Source organism: Falco peregrinus, chromosome 12 (assembly GCF_023634155.1).
Source record: "Falco peregrinus isolate bFalPer1 chromosome 12, bFalPer1.pri, whole genome shotgun sequence".
Taxonomy (NCBI): Eukaryota; Metazoa; Chordata; class Aves; order Falconiformes; family Falconidae; genus Falco; species Falco peregrinus.
Genome location: NC_073732.1, coordinates 2,544,392 through 2,561,398, shown reverse-complemented (window position 1 = coordinate 2,561,398; position 17,007 = coordinate 2,544,392). Strand labels below are relative to the sequence as shown.

The 17,007-nt window shown below is 40.8% G+C and overlaps 1 protein-coding gene across 6 annotated transcripts in view; it reads left to right on the top strand.

Annotated features, from left to right (window-relative positions):
* MAP3K13 (mitogen-activated protein kinase kinase kinase 13) overlaps positions 1-17,007 on the top strand; it is an 80,019-nt gene that overhangs the window by 16,186 nt on the left and 46,826 nt on the right. For 5 of the 6 annotated variants that reach the window (XM_055817150.1, XM_055817153.1, XM_055817151.1 and 2 more), the window contains one exon: positions 11,488-11,633. The gene's annotated coding sequence lies outside the window, so the exon portion shown is untranslated. Of the gene's footprint in view, positions 1-7,559; positions 7,749-11,487; positions 11,634-17,007 lie in introns of those variants that run through there. The other variant, XM_027791958.2, reaches the window with a different exon arrangement.

The following is a 17,007-nucleotide window of genomic DNA, read 5'->3' as shown; positions in this document are numbered from 1 at the left end:
ACACTTTGCATCCCTTAAAAAATTAATGTTGGTGCAATGGTATTGATACTGGACATTGGATAATAAAAAGTTAAGGTTGGAGTTAGAGAATATACCCTGCCTGCTTAGAAATTTCTCTGCTTTGTTTTTAGGTGGCTGGATGTGCTAGCCTAGATTAAAACAGGCCGAGGGAGTGGCAGTGCAGCCAGCCTCTGAAAGTCAGGCCTTTCAGCTGCTTGCCTAAACTAGTGGATACAATTCTACATTTTATTAGTGTGTATTATTTACTAAGACTTCTGTTCGTATTATAAATGCTTCTGTATATTGCTTAAAAGGATGGGGAAAAACCATCTTGCCTAAGAAATAACTATGCTTTAGGGTTGGATGGAAATTTAACTTATTGGGACCTCTTGGAATGAATGCTGACTTTGCTATTTGTAGCAGTTAAGAGAATTTTCTGAGTTTTATTAACACTGAAGGATTTCTATGCAAAAAGTACATGTATATGTGTATATGTATATATGGCTATAGACATGTCCAGTGAAAATGGGCAATTTTATTAAACCATGAATTTAAGAGAGTGTTAGAATAGTTGCCTGGGGCTTCAGTATGATTTTTCAGTGCTCTGGATGGTTAATACAGAATAGACTAACTGCTAGGACAGAGAAGCCCAGAATAATTTTCCTTGTCCCAGTTAAGTCAAGATCGATTAGAGCAGTGGAAATAAGGTTTCAACAAGAGAAGGAAAAAGGGTGAGGGAAGTGTCAGCTCTCACTCTTGCTAGTGAGAGGGGAGAGTACACAAATTTACTGGAAGTTAGAATGGAAGAAGAGTGAGTATCTGTTGCTGGTGAAAATAGGCTAATGTTGCCACAGCATGTAAACAGGTTAGGAATGATTTTCACTCTTCCTGGTGCTTAAAAAAAACCCCAAAAACAAAACACCCCCCCCCCCCCCCCCAAACCCCCAAAACGAAACCCACAACTAAAAAACCCCCAAAAAAACCAAACCCTCCCCTGCCCCTGCAAACTATGAGTGTTTGCAGTAGGACATGCAGGTCAAAAGAGTATGTGATTTTCTTTGACCTGCGTGTTTTTCAGGAAGGCCGCTCCTCTGTTATGAAGCCTGATGCTTGAGCCATTTCAAGTCATTTCTCTCCAATCCAGTACCACAGAATTGTGCCACACTGGCTACACAGGAGGCCTACTATTATCCGATGGCTTTACTTCCCCTGATGCTGGGAGCAGGGAAGGCACAGCAGCTAAGAAACTCTTCAGTAAACCCTTTTCACTGTCTAGCTGATACTTTAAGTCTTTGGAGGAGTGACATCAAGTACTTATTTTAATGTACCTTTCTCCTTTTCCTAAGGTATTGTATTGTACTCCTGTCATATCTTGAGATATTTGATTGTGATACTACAGTAGAAGTAACATTTCTGGGCAGCATATTCAAGGACCAGAAGCTTGAAAGGTGGGCTTGTGTGAGAGCATTTTTAACCTTCTCATTGCACCAACCTGTGGTGATTTACTGGGAATTGCTCAGTAAGGAGGATTTCTAATCTCTTTTTGAAGTGCGAGCGTAACAAGGCAACTGGAAGGAATGAAAGGGTGCAGTGTAGAAGGCCAGGTGTTAGACAGCATTCCCGTATGCATATGTGTAGGCTCTTTGCTCAGTAGCCACAACCAGAAACCAGTATGTTTCTTGGCTGTTAGCCTTCTAGTCCAAGCTGACAACCCATAAACTACCTGTTAGAAGAAATGGGGCTCTTCGCTAAAGCGAAAGATATTCTGCTCTACTCTTCTTTGCAAGGAATTTGGCATTGTGCTTGAGGATTGATTTTCAGCAATAATTTCTGATAGTACTGTATCTTTATTCTCCTATCAGCAGTCTGGCTGATATTTGAAGCTATGAATTTGAAAATATGGATTATTATGGGTGATCAGTAGCCATACCTTCATGGCTAACTCTTGTCTTTTATCAGTGCAGGACCCACACAAAAAGGGTCAAGGAACGTGGGTGCCGTCTTCAGAAACCACCATACCTCATTCCATTGTTTGATGAGTCCCTTTGATAAGTGCGTTTTGAGTGTCATAGTTCTGAGCATCTCGTTTGCTTGTGCTGTCCTACCCTGAGCCCATCTCTGGGATTATCTGTCATGCTCTTAGCAGAACAAGAAGATGCACCAGTGTGTTAGTCTTGCTGGAGGTATTACAAGGCCGAGGGACCAGACTTCCACTGCCTGTCTTTCCTCATTCTGAACTGATGATCTGTCTGAAGTACAGGAAACTGTTCTCACACTTGGGTGAAGATACAGTCCCCTCTCTCACTCTCCCTGGTCTGCATTTTTCAACATCAGGGTTAGTTTCTGCGGTTCTCAGATTAAAATATGTATGTTCCTGTGTGGCTGAGATTTGTTATCTGTACAACATATTTGCTTTTGAACTACTCAGAGCAATGAGGCGATATCTGTAATGCCTCCTAATGAAGCATGTGAGAAGGAAGAAGTTTGATCAACCTGTTTCTTCCACAGAGGAAGATACAAGGCAAACCCAAAGGGGAGGCAGAAGTGAGCACAGTGTGTTCTTCTCTTTTCAGCAAGCTTTTCTGATGTGCTAAAGAAAATTGTCCTTCATGTAATTTGACATTATTATATTCACAAAATCCAACCTAGAAAAATTGTACCTTTATTAGGCACTAACCATCTATAGTCAAAATCTTATTTTGTTCCTTTATCTTGATTACCTCTGTTACCTTGGGCACTTGGCAGGAAAAAAAAGCTGCATCATCCTGATTGCTTCATGTTTCTAAGATGTTTTTTCAGAGAAACTCTTTCCTGAGCTTTGTTCAACCTCTAAAGTAGAGTTTGGCCTTTCTGGGAATCATGTGAGATCAAGTGATTGCCTGGAGCAAGAGCATATGTACTGAAGCTGCAATAGCAAAGACCTTGATATGAAAGGCCACCTGGTATTGGTCTCCATCCCTTCAGCCTTAAAGTTTACCAGGTTATAAATTCAGCTTGTCATCTTCCTGTATAATGGCTAGCAGTTCTTTAGCAGACAAACAGGACAGTTTCTCAAGGATTATTTCATATTTATATCCCAGCTGGAAATCTCCATCTGCAGAAACCTCAGCGTAGTCTTCACAAAAGCATACAGAATTGTCTTTCAGCCTTCTTTCTGGGTGCTTACTTTACTATTTTCTTGGTTTTCCTGGGCACAGTCAACAAATCCATGTCAGCCTGTACCTTTGACCTTCAGTTTACAATCCAGCTTATATCAATACCTGGTAGGAGTAGAAAAAAAAGTCCCACAATAGAAACTTTAATAGTATTTTTTCCAAAAACTGGTTTATAACAATCAGTTTCTGTGGAAAATTTCTTATAAAAAAACTTAACTCCTGAACAATTTCTGATTGAAGATGATGGGGGAAAATGTCTGACAGTCTGTATTGACGTGGCTGAACTTCACACAAACAGAGCATTGTTTAACCTGTATTTTCTGTTCATACTGTGTATTTTATTAACTGTGCTCAGCCAGAAATACACTTCTAGCAAGCTGGGATTTTATTTAGGGAGAGAACTTTATCAGTGTTGTAAAACAGAAAAAAAATTCTTGATAGGATCACTGTCCGTATGCAGGTCTGTGGGCCTGCAATTCACCTCTCTTGCTGTGGTCACATACCCTTATGTGGTATCTCCTCACCCTTGAATCTGTGACATAAAGGACAGAGCACCTTTTCAGTCATTTTGCTTTTAAGTAGCCTTAGTAGTTGAGTATAGCTGTTCTAAAATACTTTTTCTTTCAGCCTGTTCTCTTCAGCTGAAGCACAAATGCAGTGGTTCCTTCAAGGCTACGTAGGTTCCAGTGTAGCAGTATACGCAAGGTGCAGTCATTTTTTGTTTGGTTTGTTTTGTCTGCTGTTTGGCACCAGAGGGGACTCCCCTGTCCCCAACTGCTGCCAACGATTAAAAGATAGTTATCAGCCCCCAGTGGGAATAAATTTTTCCAGCCATTATTTACAGCTGGTTCTATCCTGGAAGGATGGAGTCACTGCTGCTATTGTCAGCTGGAGATGTAGGGAGGCTTTCTTTTGGTTCCTCTGTGAGAAAAAAGATGTAAAATACAGCGCTGGTGGTGGCTGTTAGCTTTACTGGTTGCCCATGGGACACTGCAGGAGGTTTTGCGCGGCTATGGCTCAAACTCCTTAATGGACCTGTGCTCTCTTCTGAAACAGAGTATCCCCATATCTTCTGATCTGGGGAGTAACCATGGTCACCTCGATCCTAGTAAGGAGGGATCTTCCCTGTAGCTGAGTGTCACAAAGGGCTGGGTCTCCTGGAGATGAACTGCTGCCTTGGAGCGTTCTCCCTTCTGCAGCCTTTGTATGAAGGGCAAGGTCATCAGCCGGCATTTGATAAGATAGGGCACAGCTGTTTTCTAAGGTGTGGTTCTCAGGTGATGTTGTACCCAGCACTCCGCTGAACTGTCACAGCTGTGACATCGAGGTACCTACTTCAGAGCTCTCTATATGCTGCTAACCCTTGTGCTGCTGCATTGTGTAGTAGTGAAGGGAGAGAGCTAAGTAGGTTGCTGGGTCGTGCGTGCTGCATCTGTAGCGCCAGGTATAAAAATCTCCTTGTTATTTTTCTCCTCTTTTATTTTTATACTTATGTTTTCCCTTGGTGTCATTTAGAAATCAAAGCAGGAGTGTGCAGTTCAGCAGAAGATCTATGCTTACTACAAATCTGCTGCTTTGCTCAAATTAAACATTTATGGGGCCAGAGACTCCTCACTGCTCCATCTCAAGTCTTCCAGCCTCCAAGTGATGGTTTTTTTTTTTTCTTTGTGCTTTGACACAGCTCCTGCAGGAAATGCAGTGAAATTATCCTCCATTGGCCTCTCTCCTTTCCAGCCCATCTTTCCTTTGTGTGTCCAGTTTGATTTTTTCCTTAACCGCATCTTATGGGGAGCAGCTGTCAGTATAAGTAATTAATATTCCCTGTGAGATGGAAGATTTCACCCCAGTAAGATGGGCTGGCCTTGGTGATTGGTATCTTTTTCTGTTTTCAGTGGTCTATACTGAGGTGGTGTAATTGGCTAGGAGCTCTTTATTCCTCAAACCAGGTAACACAGTGCTGCAGTATGTTACCTCCTGATGCTGTATGCTGTGTTGGTTGATTTGGTTTCTGCAGAGAATAGTGAGAAGCTTTTGAAGGCCTGGATCTTATCTGCAGGGTCCTCCCTGATCTGAAGCCTGGAGTGGAACCTGGACAATAGTTCTGTTTCTTGGGCACACTGGGAGTGAAGGTAACTTTTACAGAAAAGAGGGTTGTTTCTGAGGTGGTTCTCTCTGGTCAGACTTTTACAGGACCTAAGAGATGTTGCAAATGCTCAGTCTTCCCTGAAAGAGCATGGTCTACTTTGATTTCACTTTTTTTAGCTTAAAACAGTGCTGCATGGATGCTAAAAGCCCACGCTCCTAAAATAGATCAAGTAGAACAAGCACTTTGCTGATGACTCCTCTTTGGGAGAGGGGAGAGAGAAGGTAACAAGGAACAGATGGCAGGTATTAGTCATATCACCTAATATATCTGAAGACCTCAGACGCTATTGCACAAAGGTGGTGGAGGAACCTAGAGGGAATGAGTTCTCCTAACAAACCAGACGGGATATTACAGTTGCACAGGATACAGACAGAGGGGGCCTGAGAAAATGACTTGCAGCCAAGTGAGCTGAACCAAGAAGGGTGTGCTCACGGAGGCTCAGGAAGTCCTGGCCAGATCGTGAGCCTGCTTTTACCTGCCCAGTTTGCAAAGCCATTCCCTTGTATGTTTGACAAGTCCCTCAGAGCTTTACTCCTTGGAGCTCCCGTACTCATATATATATATATGTATATATATAAAATCCTGCAGTTGCCTCTGCAGAAGGGCTAGTTCAGAGGTCCAATACCTCAGAAATAACTGAATTCCTCCAATTTTAGTATCAGCTTGAATGGCATTATTCTAATTTTTACAATAATAAATGCAGTACAGAATCTGCTTGATCTTTTCACATAGTATCTAAATTGCCAGTGTGTACCTTGCAGTCTAATTTGGCTGGCTCAGCATCCCCTCTCTTCAGGTCGCTGATATCTTAAGCGTTGGCCGTGGCCCAGCTGGCAGTAAGCTCACAGGAGAGCCTCTGAGGTGCTACTGCCTGCTGATTTGCTGGGAACGCATTGTGTAAATGAAATATAAAATGTGTACAGTTGTTTGTACGTAAGTGGCTTCCAGCAAACTTGACACCATGGAGCAAGTAGGCCACTGAAGTACCTGTGGAGGCATCGTGGGAGAAGTGCATCGTTTCCAGCTGCTTGCTCTGATTGCATTGTTTGTATAATCATTTGCTTTAAAACCAGCCTGTGCAAAAAGCTGTGGGCCCACTAGAGAGTACGAAGACAAGGTGCAAATGTGGGCTCTTCTGACCTCCCTGTGCATAGATGGGGTCATCAGGAATCACAGCATCGATCTCATCTCCCTGCAGAATGGCTGTGTCTTGATTTTTTTTATTATTTGTTTTGGGGTTTTTTTGTTTTCTTAGAAAATATTCAGCAATAGAGGCTGAACTTGTGGTCTCCTTTTTCACCTCGTTTGTTTCATCTTTTTGGCATTGATTTATAAAGAGAGCTGCTCTGCTGGAGGTACTCCCATAATTTTTTGCACTTGTGCACAGACTTCTGAGGAAGCCAAGCACCGTGTGGGCCTCTGAATTGCAAGTACCATTTTGGTGGCACTTTGCATCTTTGGGCTTTAGCTATTGCCAGATGCCTAATGAACGTATGAAGCGAGTAAAGCACTTGTGCTGTGAGCTCTGTTGATACATAAGGGGTTAAACTAAGCTCTGTTTATTAATATTGATACTTTAAATTGTGCCAGAATGCTTTGAAAATGTGACAGTGGACAGGGCAGCAGGCAGTAAACACCGTTAAATGACAATACTGTTCCATATTTGCTGTTAATTGAGAGAGGCAGCAGCTGCTGGTATGCAGCTTCAGCCAGGATGAATTAGTAATGAGTCTGTAACTCTGGGGTTTTTTTCTGGTTTAAAGTTGCATCAGCCCTTTACAGTTCAGTAGCATGCTTGGGATAGAAATAAAAAAAAAAAACATAGCAGGCCCTAAATTGAGGATTTTATTTTGTTTTTGTTTTCCAGTGAGTTGTCATGGAGCTGTGGTGTCAGTGATAAATTTGGCAACAGTAATAAAATTGCCTTGTATTTAAGGACAAAACTTAAAGATTTTGGGTTAGCTTTTCCATCCTGTGTGGCAGACAGTGGGAACAGAGCAGGCAAAGCAAGCTGCTCCTTTGAAAGAAAGCACTTTTGTTGCTTTTTCACTGGCTTCCAAAGACATTTCCAATTCTGGTTTCTCAGAACAGGGGGTTTGGTTTAACTTTCTTTGCTGGCCTGCACTGCAGGTGGTGGTGTGTGAGAGAGCACAGACCGCCCCAGCAGGAGAGGGAACACTAATTCAACATTTTCTTTGTGTTTTTGCTGTGCAAATGTGGTGAGTTTAACCTCTGAAAACTTGCTGATAAGCTGTTATCAGCCCACAGTTAAACCAACAAACCCTCCCACCTCACTGATGGGGTAGGAACTTCCCAAGGCTTGGAGGCCTGGGTATCCTGCAGGCACAGCATCAATCTGGCCACAGCGGCCGTGCTGGGGACAAAGTTTATGCTCCGAAGAAATCAGCCGCAGCTGCTACTTTCATGCTGTTTATGCAGCCTTCCCTGTAAGTATTTATTTTGCACAAAACGTTTGATTTTGAACTATAGATGTGAGAGTGCAAAACCGTGTCAGAGTGGTTGGCAGCCCCTTCAACGGATCTGAAGTTGGGCGCAGGAAATGCAATTCTAGCTCTGTTGAAAACAATGCTAACAGGGCTATTGATTGCAGTACAGCTCAGCTTTCACCACAAGTAGAAGAATTTCAAAGCAAATAATGTTCTGTTTGTTCAGTTCTTTAAACAAAATCCATCTGCTGGCATTAGCGTTTGAATCCAAATACTCAGAATTCTGCTGGTATTTTGTTAGAATGAGAAATACTAGATTAAAATAATTCCTTGGGTTCGTGATGATTGTTAGAGGGGGAAAAAATATCTGATCAGCAGGTACGTTTAGTAACCCTGTTTCTAGTTTGTACGATTTCTCTATTACATATATTTGGGGTTTTTATTTGTTCTAGTCACATTAACAGTTTTTACCAAGTGGGTAAGTGAATTTGTGTGTTCTTAAGAGCTTCAATCTTCAGCACACCGTGCTGTCTTATCCATTGGCTTATAGATGCATAAAAGCTATGAGGCTGAATCTGGAAAGCCAAAAGTGTTAAAAGCCAAAGAATACTATAAAAGGTGGTGGTAAATAGAAGTGGAGGAAGAGCTAAACTCATCTGGTGGTAAAAATCCTTCGGCCCCAGAAGTCCCTTCTCAGCTAGGGTACTGACAATTCCTGCCTTTGCTAGCAATTATGAAATGATGTTTTAAAATCTGTCCTTAGAAGACAGTATTTTTTCATGTGAAATTCAATAATTTATTCCAATGGCATTCTGCCAACTTTGGGCATCTGGTATCTCATGTTTTTTACTAACATCTCTCCAATTTTATGTGCTGTTTTCTATAGATGTGAATTGTGTTTAAAACTAGAATGTAATCAAATACAGTTTTTCCTTTTTTTGCGTGTTTTTGATTCTCTCAAGCCTGTATTACTGTTTCATCTGTAGTATCTACTTACAATGTTTGGGTTTTTTAAAGCAAGAAAATAAACCTTGGTGTGTTTACATGCACCACTCCTATCTTAAACCAGTGGTAAAAATGGTAATTACTGGCTTTTAGGGCTTTTCTTCATTGATTAAATAGAACCATGTAATTTTCTTATAAACAAAGGCAAATATTTACATTTTTAATATATTGAAAAGTATGAACTCTAAAGTTTGTCTGATAAACCTGTTAAATGTATGTATATTCACTCTGGTTTTTATCTTAAATCTCTTTCCTTACTTCTGTTGGAAGGAGTTATTAACTGCTTAACAGACGTTGTCAGCAGTGTGCTAATTAGGAATTAAACTGTATACCTATGTGGTATGTTCCCTGCTTCTAGAAGGTTATTTTGCTAGGTGTTTTATATGGTCTGTAACAAGACATATAGATGTTCATCTGCTTTGGAGTAGTCAAATATCTACACTTGTAAGGAACTTGGATGCCACATCTCCCTCTTGCTTGTGCTGTGTCCCCACCTTGCTCTCAGGACATACCCGTGTGGTGGCTGTACTGGTGCTGTTGAGTTGCTGACTGGTGCTTTTATAAAACTACTCTGGCACTAGCTCTGATGATACTAATGCTGGTGTTGATGACCAGTTGGTTCAGCTTGAGGTAGTGTACAGCAGAGCTCTGCTGACTTAACTGATTTGGGGATTTTCTTTTTCTCTGCAAGCTGTTGAGTAAGATGGGAGAAGTGCTGCTTGCTTAAATAACGCGGTGAGAAGGCACGGCGAGAGGAGAGGCTTTGGTGCACTGGTCAAGTTATCTTCTGTTGCTGATGGTGGAGGGGTGTAAATGGATGAACAGATCTACTGCAGTTGTGTCTCTGTCATTACCGATATCAACCTATTGCCTCTGGGAAGGTGATTGACCTGGAAATTATTCTGTAAATACACAGTTAATACAGGGCTGGTACAGGGCAACACCGGCTGCAAACTGGTACTTTCTTGTGCAAGAATATTGCTATATCATCCTCCTTTCTTTTGCCCAAATATAGCTTCTGAATGTAGCCTAACCTTGACTTCACCAGCTTTGTCTTATTGGGAATGTGGAATTACTTTTCCTGCTTTTGTGGTAAATCAGAGAAGATAAGGAGAGCAGTAATGCAGTGCTAAAATGGAGTGTCAGTGGTGACGAGACAGTGATGCTGGTGAAAGACCAGCAAACGTGTGCTGAGTTGAGCTATCAGCGCCAGGAATTTGTTTTGCAGGACTTGTTTTTGCTACTCCTTGGTCAGTGGTTTTTAAGCCACATTCAACAGAAATTACTTGGTTTCTGTAATTGTGAACTGTTTTTCTCAAATACGAGATTTTTATGTTTGTTTGCTGTAACAATGTGCAACTGTTACTCTCTTAAGTTGTGTGTGCAATTGTAGTGACCAATTCACAGCTGTCCTTTTGAAACTTTCTGACGTTACCACGAAAGTGACTGTGTTAGAATAGGTGACTGCCAGTAATTAAACGTGTGTGAGTAAGAGAACAGCAGAAAAAGTTGTGAGGAGTATGGGATGAGCTGCTCCGTGGGAGGGACCCCTACAAAACAGCTCCTGCTGGTAGTCATCGCAGTGTGCTATGTAAGAGTGCTGGTGCCACTTTCTTGCTAAGAATTGTTGTTACAGATGTTGTTGTTGTGTTTTGTACATAATTTTAAAAATAATCCTGAAAGTTAATCTTGGGTTTAATCGAAGTATGCAGTTTTGACATTGGAGGGGAATAAATGACACTTGCTCCTACTTCTGCAGAGAATTAAGGGATAAGCTGAAGCTCCCAAACTTTGGGAGTGGTCTTGAGACCAGCTGAATTGCATGTGGTGCATAACATGACTCAGATGGTGCCTATGTTTTTGCAAGGCCACATAGCTTTTTTTTGTCTAAAGTCTCTTAATTTTGGCAAGACAGTTGTACTGGTGTTACTGAATCCCTTCTTAAATGTTGTAGTAGCCTTGCTGTGTATCTGTGATGATTAAGGGCATAAGGAAAATGATGTTTGCAGGTAGAGATAAACTCTTTTTAAGACCAGTTAGTGTCTTAAAAACAGTAATGTTTGCATTAAAGGCTAAGATTAGCCAGTTCTGTATTTCAAGGTGTTGATTATCTTAAATTTTGTGAAGAACTGGGCTAAGTCTAGCAGCCTTTCAGATTTTTGTGGTGTGGGCAGAAGATGCAGTAGGCTCAGGATTGGGAGTCTCAGTATTTGTTGTGTCTTGGCTTGTGTGTTTCTGATAGCAAGAGTAGTAATGGTATTATGAGTTGTGTATACGTAGGAGGACTGTGATAATTTACACTTTTCCTAAAATTTGCTTAAAATCAGGAAGGCAATGTGGAGTTTAGGTATAAAGTTAAGTATAAAAAAATCATTAATAGATCATCTTGAAGTACGTTATTTTAAAGTCTAATCCAATCCTGAATGATGTAATTTTGTAATATGGAAAGCTTTAAGCTCTTTTACTGGAGCTGCTTGCTTAATTTAGATTAAAATTGTACCATAAAAGGATTATAGAGTGTATGCCTGTGCTAAGGAAGGATGTACTTACTAAATGTGTTGAGGTCTTATTCTACTCCCACCTTCTTTTTTAAAGTGTTTACTTATTTTTGAATATTTTCTGCTGCATTTAAATGTGCCATGTAACATCAGGATGTGCTAATGGGATGTTTCGGATGGATCTCGGGAGCATTTATTTAAATAGGATTCTGAGTTTTTTTGGCTCTTCTTTCTAGAGAGAAGAATTCAGTGCTGGACTGTCCTAAACACTACTCATGGTGCAACCTCAGAGAACAGCTTGATTTATCTGACCTGAAGAGGAGGCACATGTGCAGTAAGCCAAGAGGACATGGGCTTTCAGTGCGTCTGGAAAAATGATCAGGTACCAGCAGCTGGTGCTGTTTAAACTGTAGTAACTAGTCAGAAACCTGAGGTGTGAAACAGTAATGCACTCACTCCTGCAGTTGTCCTTAAATTTTAGGTATGCCTTCCTTTCAGTGGTAGGAATGAAATTCATTTACCTTCTTGGTTGATGTTGTGTCCATAGCTGTTTCACTGCTGAACTTGCACACCTGCAGCAGCTCGGTTGTAGACACTCGGCAGCATCCAGTGCAGCTGTGAGTGAACAGGAAGGGACAAGTGCCAAGGGGCGTTTGCATAGACTGAGTTGAAATTCATCTTACTGTGTTTAGTTTTTTTAAATATAACTTGGACTCTGAAAGCATTTGAATCTGTTAATTCACGTTTATTGATTTTTGTGAGGAGGTAACTGATAAGTTATTTTTAAATTTTATATTTTCATTGTACTTACTCTGGTGATTGGCTGGAGAATGCAGATGTCCTCACAGGAGTTGAGGCTGTTGTAGCTGGGGTATGGACACCAGCAAAGTTCCAGAAAATGCAGAGAGTCATGGTTCATTTTGAAATCTGAACAGGTTAGAGGTTCAATAATGTTAGAACTATATGTTTTTAGCTATTTGTTTGTTTTCAAGCAGCTCTTCATAATTTCTAAAATAATGTCAAATGTCTGAAGTGGTGTCAAACTTTACTAATTGGAGGCAGCTGCTCTGCCTAGGTACTTGGAATAGCTGGATCTCTTGTTGCTGATTCTGTATCTGATGTCTGTTGCCATGGGTAGTGCACAGCTTGTGCATCTCTAGTGTCCTGCCTCTGTGGTAGTTCCCTTTGGCAAGTATCAGGCATGATCAGGAACTTGCTTTACCAAACTCGCAGCCTCTTTTGTTGTAGTGAAGGGGCATTCATTGAAAAGTAGTTTGGCATTTCTGTGGTAGACAGCATTTGTTTGTTTTGTACTTCTGTTCACAGTTGTGCAGTCTTTGAGAAGACAGAGCTTGCGTCATGGAGGAGGTGACTGCTGTCCGGGAACAGCCAGGTTCAGCTCAGGGAGAGAAGCTTTGGGAGGCTGAGCAGGGCAGGGGAGGGAGGAGGAAGGTGTGAGAGATGCAGGAGGCAGCAGGAGCCTGCAGCTCATGCAGGGAGGCTAAGGTAACACTGAGGAAGCAGACAGTCCTCAGAGGTGATGAGAAACTTCCCTAGGGACCAGGCAGCACTGGGCAGAGCTCGCTGTGATTTGGACATTGAGGTCTAAATGGAAGCCTGTACACAAGGCAGAGCCGGCGGGGAGGGTTGTGTGTATACCTTTCCTATTACTACTCAGACTGACCTGATCTTTCTGAGTTTCCCTTCCTGAAAGCATTCTAGTCCATATTCTAAGAAAACTTGGCTCTTTTCTTCAGGTCGCTCCCTGCGAGGCAAAGGTCTCTGTGTATTTGGCAAAGAGCTCTGACTGAAAAGGAATCCAGTCTCAGACAGGTTGATCCTGTTGACTTAATTACAGTTTCATTTTCTGAGGGCTGGCCAGCCATGTAAGAACACCTTTGTGCATGACAGAGAGCCCACTTAGGACACAGGGCTAGGAGCTTTAAGACTGCTTTGTCCTCAAAGGGAGTCTTTATGATCTGCTGTCACTTTTGAAATGTGATGTAAATGGCAGGAGGTTTCTTTCTTTGTCTCATATTCTCTAATCTTCTAATGCATCGGTGTGAGCTTGTGGTATTTTTTTGTAATGTATATCACCTTTGATGTTAGCATGATACTTAATGTGTTTTAGATATTGCTGTTCCTAGGAATAAGTAATATTTTGAATCTGTGTCATATATGCAGTTTTTTAGTTTAATTACAACTGTTTTATGTATTAAAAATTAAATGGTAAGTATTGTGTGTTACCAAACATGCATATATCTATATGAAGAACTGAAAAGAAGCAGTGTATAAAATTTCTGTGATCTTTTGGGGATTAGGTTTAGAGGAATATTTTAAAATATTTTCTTGGGGTTTTTTATAGATGCTAGCTGAAAAATCACTTATTCTTGTCTCTCTAACTGTAAAATTATCTAAAGTTTTCTTCAGTTGGTGAACGGGTATATGCATAATGCAAGAAAATATTTAGTTGTTTTACTCAGGGAGACTGGAAATGGTTTTGTTCTACACATTTTCCTTATGCTTGTAAGATCTTTGTCATAAGGAGAGACTTCATGCAGAGAAAGCTACATACACACTTTAGGAGGTGCCTGAGCCACCTCTGAGTGGGATTGCAGGAAGATGTGAAATGGAGCTACATTTGAGGATTCATTTCTTAATATAAAAGCTGTTCTATGAGGAGTGGTGGGTGCTGTAGAGGCAGAGCATCTATGTATTTGGACTCCAGCTATCTCTCATAACGAGTTATAATTAAGGTGAAGTATATTACTGAAGAATTAAATTCTCCCTTGCTTTGAACCTGGTTTCATCTCAATGAAAGCAATTAGTTGCATGAGCTACCCTGTCCTTGCTTCATCAACAGCAGTTCATCAATTGCTTCATCCACATTGCTGCTGCTTATTTTTTTTTTTTTCCAGTTAATAGACAAGGCACTCTACACATACAGTATTCCAGTATGGGAGTAGTGTAATAGAGGTAGCTTAAGGATAGAAAGTATGGCTCATAAGGGGGACTGTGATATTTATAGATGGCATGTAATGGGAAAGCAAGTGAACCAGGCAAGCTTCTAATCATGTAGGCTGTCATGGTTTTTTCCTCCTATATATTACGTCTTTTGTGAAAAGTATACAAGCACTTTCTGTAAGCCTTCCTTACCGAAAGTATACAAGCACTTTCTGTAAGCCTTCCTTACCGATAAGGGGGAAATCGGGAGTTTGAGCAGGCTCACATCTCTCTGCCTGAAGGGAAGTGCAGTCACTTTTTTTACTCTGCTTCTGGAGGACTAACTATGTGGAGGTTATAAAACACTCTTGTGAGAGAGTTGTCCTGGAAGGTCCCAGGGTTAATGCTTCAGCTGACATGTTTTTGAACATGGCTCTCATTCTTTCTCTCTCAGCCATGACTTGAATTTACTAGCGTGGTGTTTATTTTCCCTGGATGGGCAAATCCTGTGTAATACGAAGCTGATTGGTTGAGTTGGAGTATTAGGACATTGGCTAACTTTTATGTGGTCTTTTGGTGAAGGCTGTTTTAACTTCTGGTCGACCCTTGTCAGGTCTGGGACTGAATTCAGAAAGCAAGTATTTAGATGCCATACAGCATCTTCTGAAAGTGTCCTGCTTTGGGGTTCCTCCTGCATCATACTGCATTGTCCGACAATGTGCTTGAAAACAAGGATCAAAATCACCACTGCTAAAAAATCAATGCTCTCAGTCAGAATATTCGGGACCAAAAATCTGTTAGTCACGATTGTAACTAAAGTGTTGCCGTAACTCTTCATGAAGTGAGTAATTCTGTGTTGTGATACCTCAGACAGATCAAGAGGACTCTTGGAGGGTCTGCATTTAACAGCGGAGGAACAGAAGTCCTCTCTTGGGAGAGAGGAAAAAAAAGCAGTGATCTCTGAAACAAAAGGTACAGATAGCTTCATGACTGACACCACTCTGGGAGGAAGATACTGAGCAGGTTTTATTTGTCTTAAGAATATTTACATAGGGCTGATCCACTGTTCTTGAAGGAACTTCATCACAGTACTACAGAGAAAACCGTCAGTACTAAATATAGTGTCTTATTCTGGCAGTCTCTGACTTAGAAATGCGTGAATTCTGCTGTCTTAATGGGCTTTCAGCAATTTTTGTAGGTTTTTTGGGAGAAATCTGACTAACATTCCTCAGAGAGGTTGTATAACTAGCAAGGACGGGAAGATTTGATTTGGCAAGACCTCATACTGCAAAAATCAGGTTAATTTTTTAGCTTCTGGTCTTACTGTGAAGCTTTCAGTACTTAGATATCTTCATAGAAGAGGTGTGAAAGGTTCCAAAATATCACCTTGAACCTTTGCATCAAAGCATCATCACTATTGCTGGGCAATGCTTGTGAGATGTTGGTTTTTTTTCCTTTACCTCCTAATACAGGAGGCAACATGACTTCCTTAGGCTGGTACTTTACTGTGTTTACAACTTAGAAGAGTTCTTCTAATGACCTAAGTAAATTTTTCTTGTCGCAGTTTGAATCCATCACTTTTTCTACTTACTATAGATGTGGAGGATAGGTTTCCTCTTTCTTTGCAGAAACTGTTTCTATATTTAATAGAAAAATATCATTGTTTCAATCTTAGCTTCTCTTTTTATTCTGTTCAGATTGAGCAACCTTGATGAGTCAGTTCACTCATCCCTCATAGCTCACCTTATTAACTGTCAGTCTTCTCTCTCCATTCTGGCATGGTTTCTCCCTTTTTTGACAAGCCTGACCCAAAAGTGGACTTTACCAAAGGCTTTATCAGGACTGAATCCTTCAGGAATTTGTGCTCCTATCAATGGATAGAAGTTGCCTTGTTTGTGACAACTTGATATTTATAATTTGTGCTCAGTCTGTGATCCTCTTTATCCTGAATCTGTATCTACAGAACAGCTGCTCAGCAGTTGTTTCTATATTTGTGCAGGTGATTTTTTTCATCTGAACAAAACTTTCCCTTGGGGAATTGTACTGCATTTTTTAATCACTTCTCCAGTTTCATTAATTCCTCCCCACAAGAGCTTCCCATTTATGCATGCCTTTTTGTGGGAATATGCCTTTTTGTGAGGATAACATAAATTATAGGACTTTTCTTCCCATGTGGCAGTAATACTGATGCTTTGTTGTCAGGGGCCTCCTTTCTTTCACAGGCTTCTAACCTGGAAGAGGAAAGGTGACTGTAGCTCAGCTGGCTTTAAAACTGTCCTTTATAACTGCTGATTATACATACTTATTTTTAGAGTGTTGGGTTTTTTTCTCAGTATTTCTCACTGCTGGTAATTCTATTAGAGTTAATTATTGTTATGGAAGACTTCATTTCTGCATGTTCTCTGGGAGAAATGTTATTTTATGACTGTTTCCCTGGACAAATAGATGTGTTTTTCTCACATGGCCTCTGCTAAGGGTTTCTGCAAATGATTTCTAGAGGAAAAAAACCCAGCAAATAAACACATTTTCTTATCTTTAGTTGGTATTACCCTACTCCTGGCTATCTGTTTTTAGGCTTACTTCCTGTTTGTTCATCTTATCCTCGACAATTTTACAACCCATTGTATGATTTCAACCACGTGTTAGAGATGGAGGTTTTAAGATAACAAAATTCCTACAGTTTTTGTATAAAACAATTGGTAGCTTGGAAAGAGATAAACCTAAGTGCTCTCACATACCCCTGGCAAAGGGAAAGGATGTGACCTGACTCTATGTAACTTCAGGTGGTGGAGAGTTCCCCCAAGGAGGAAGAG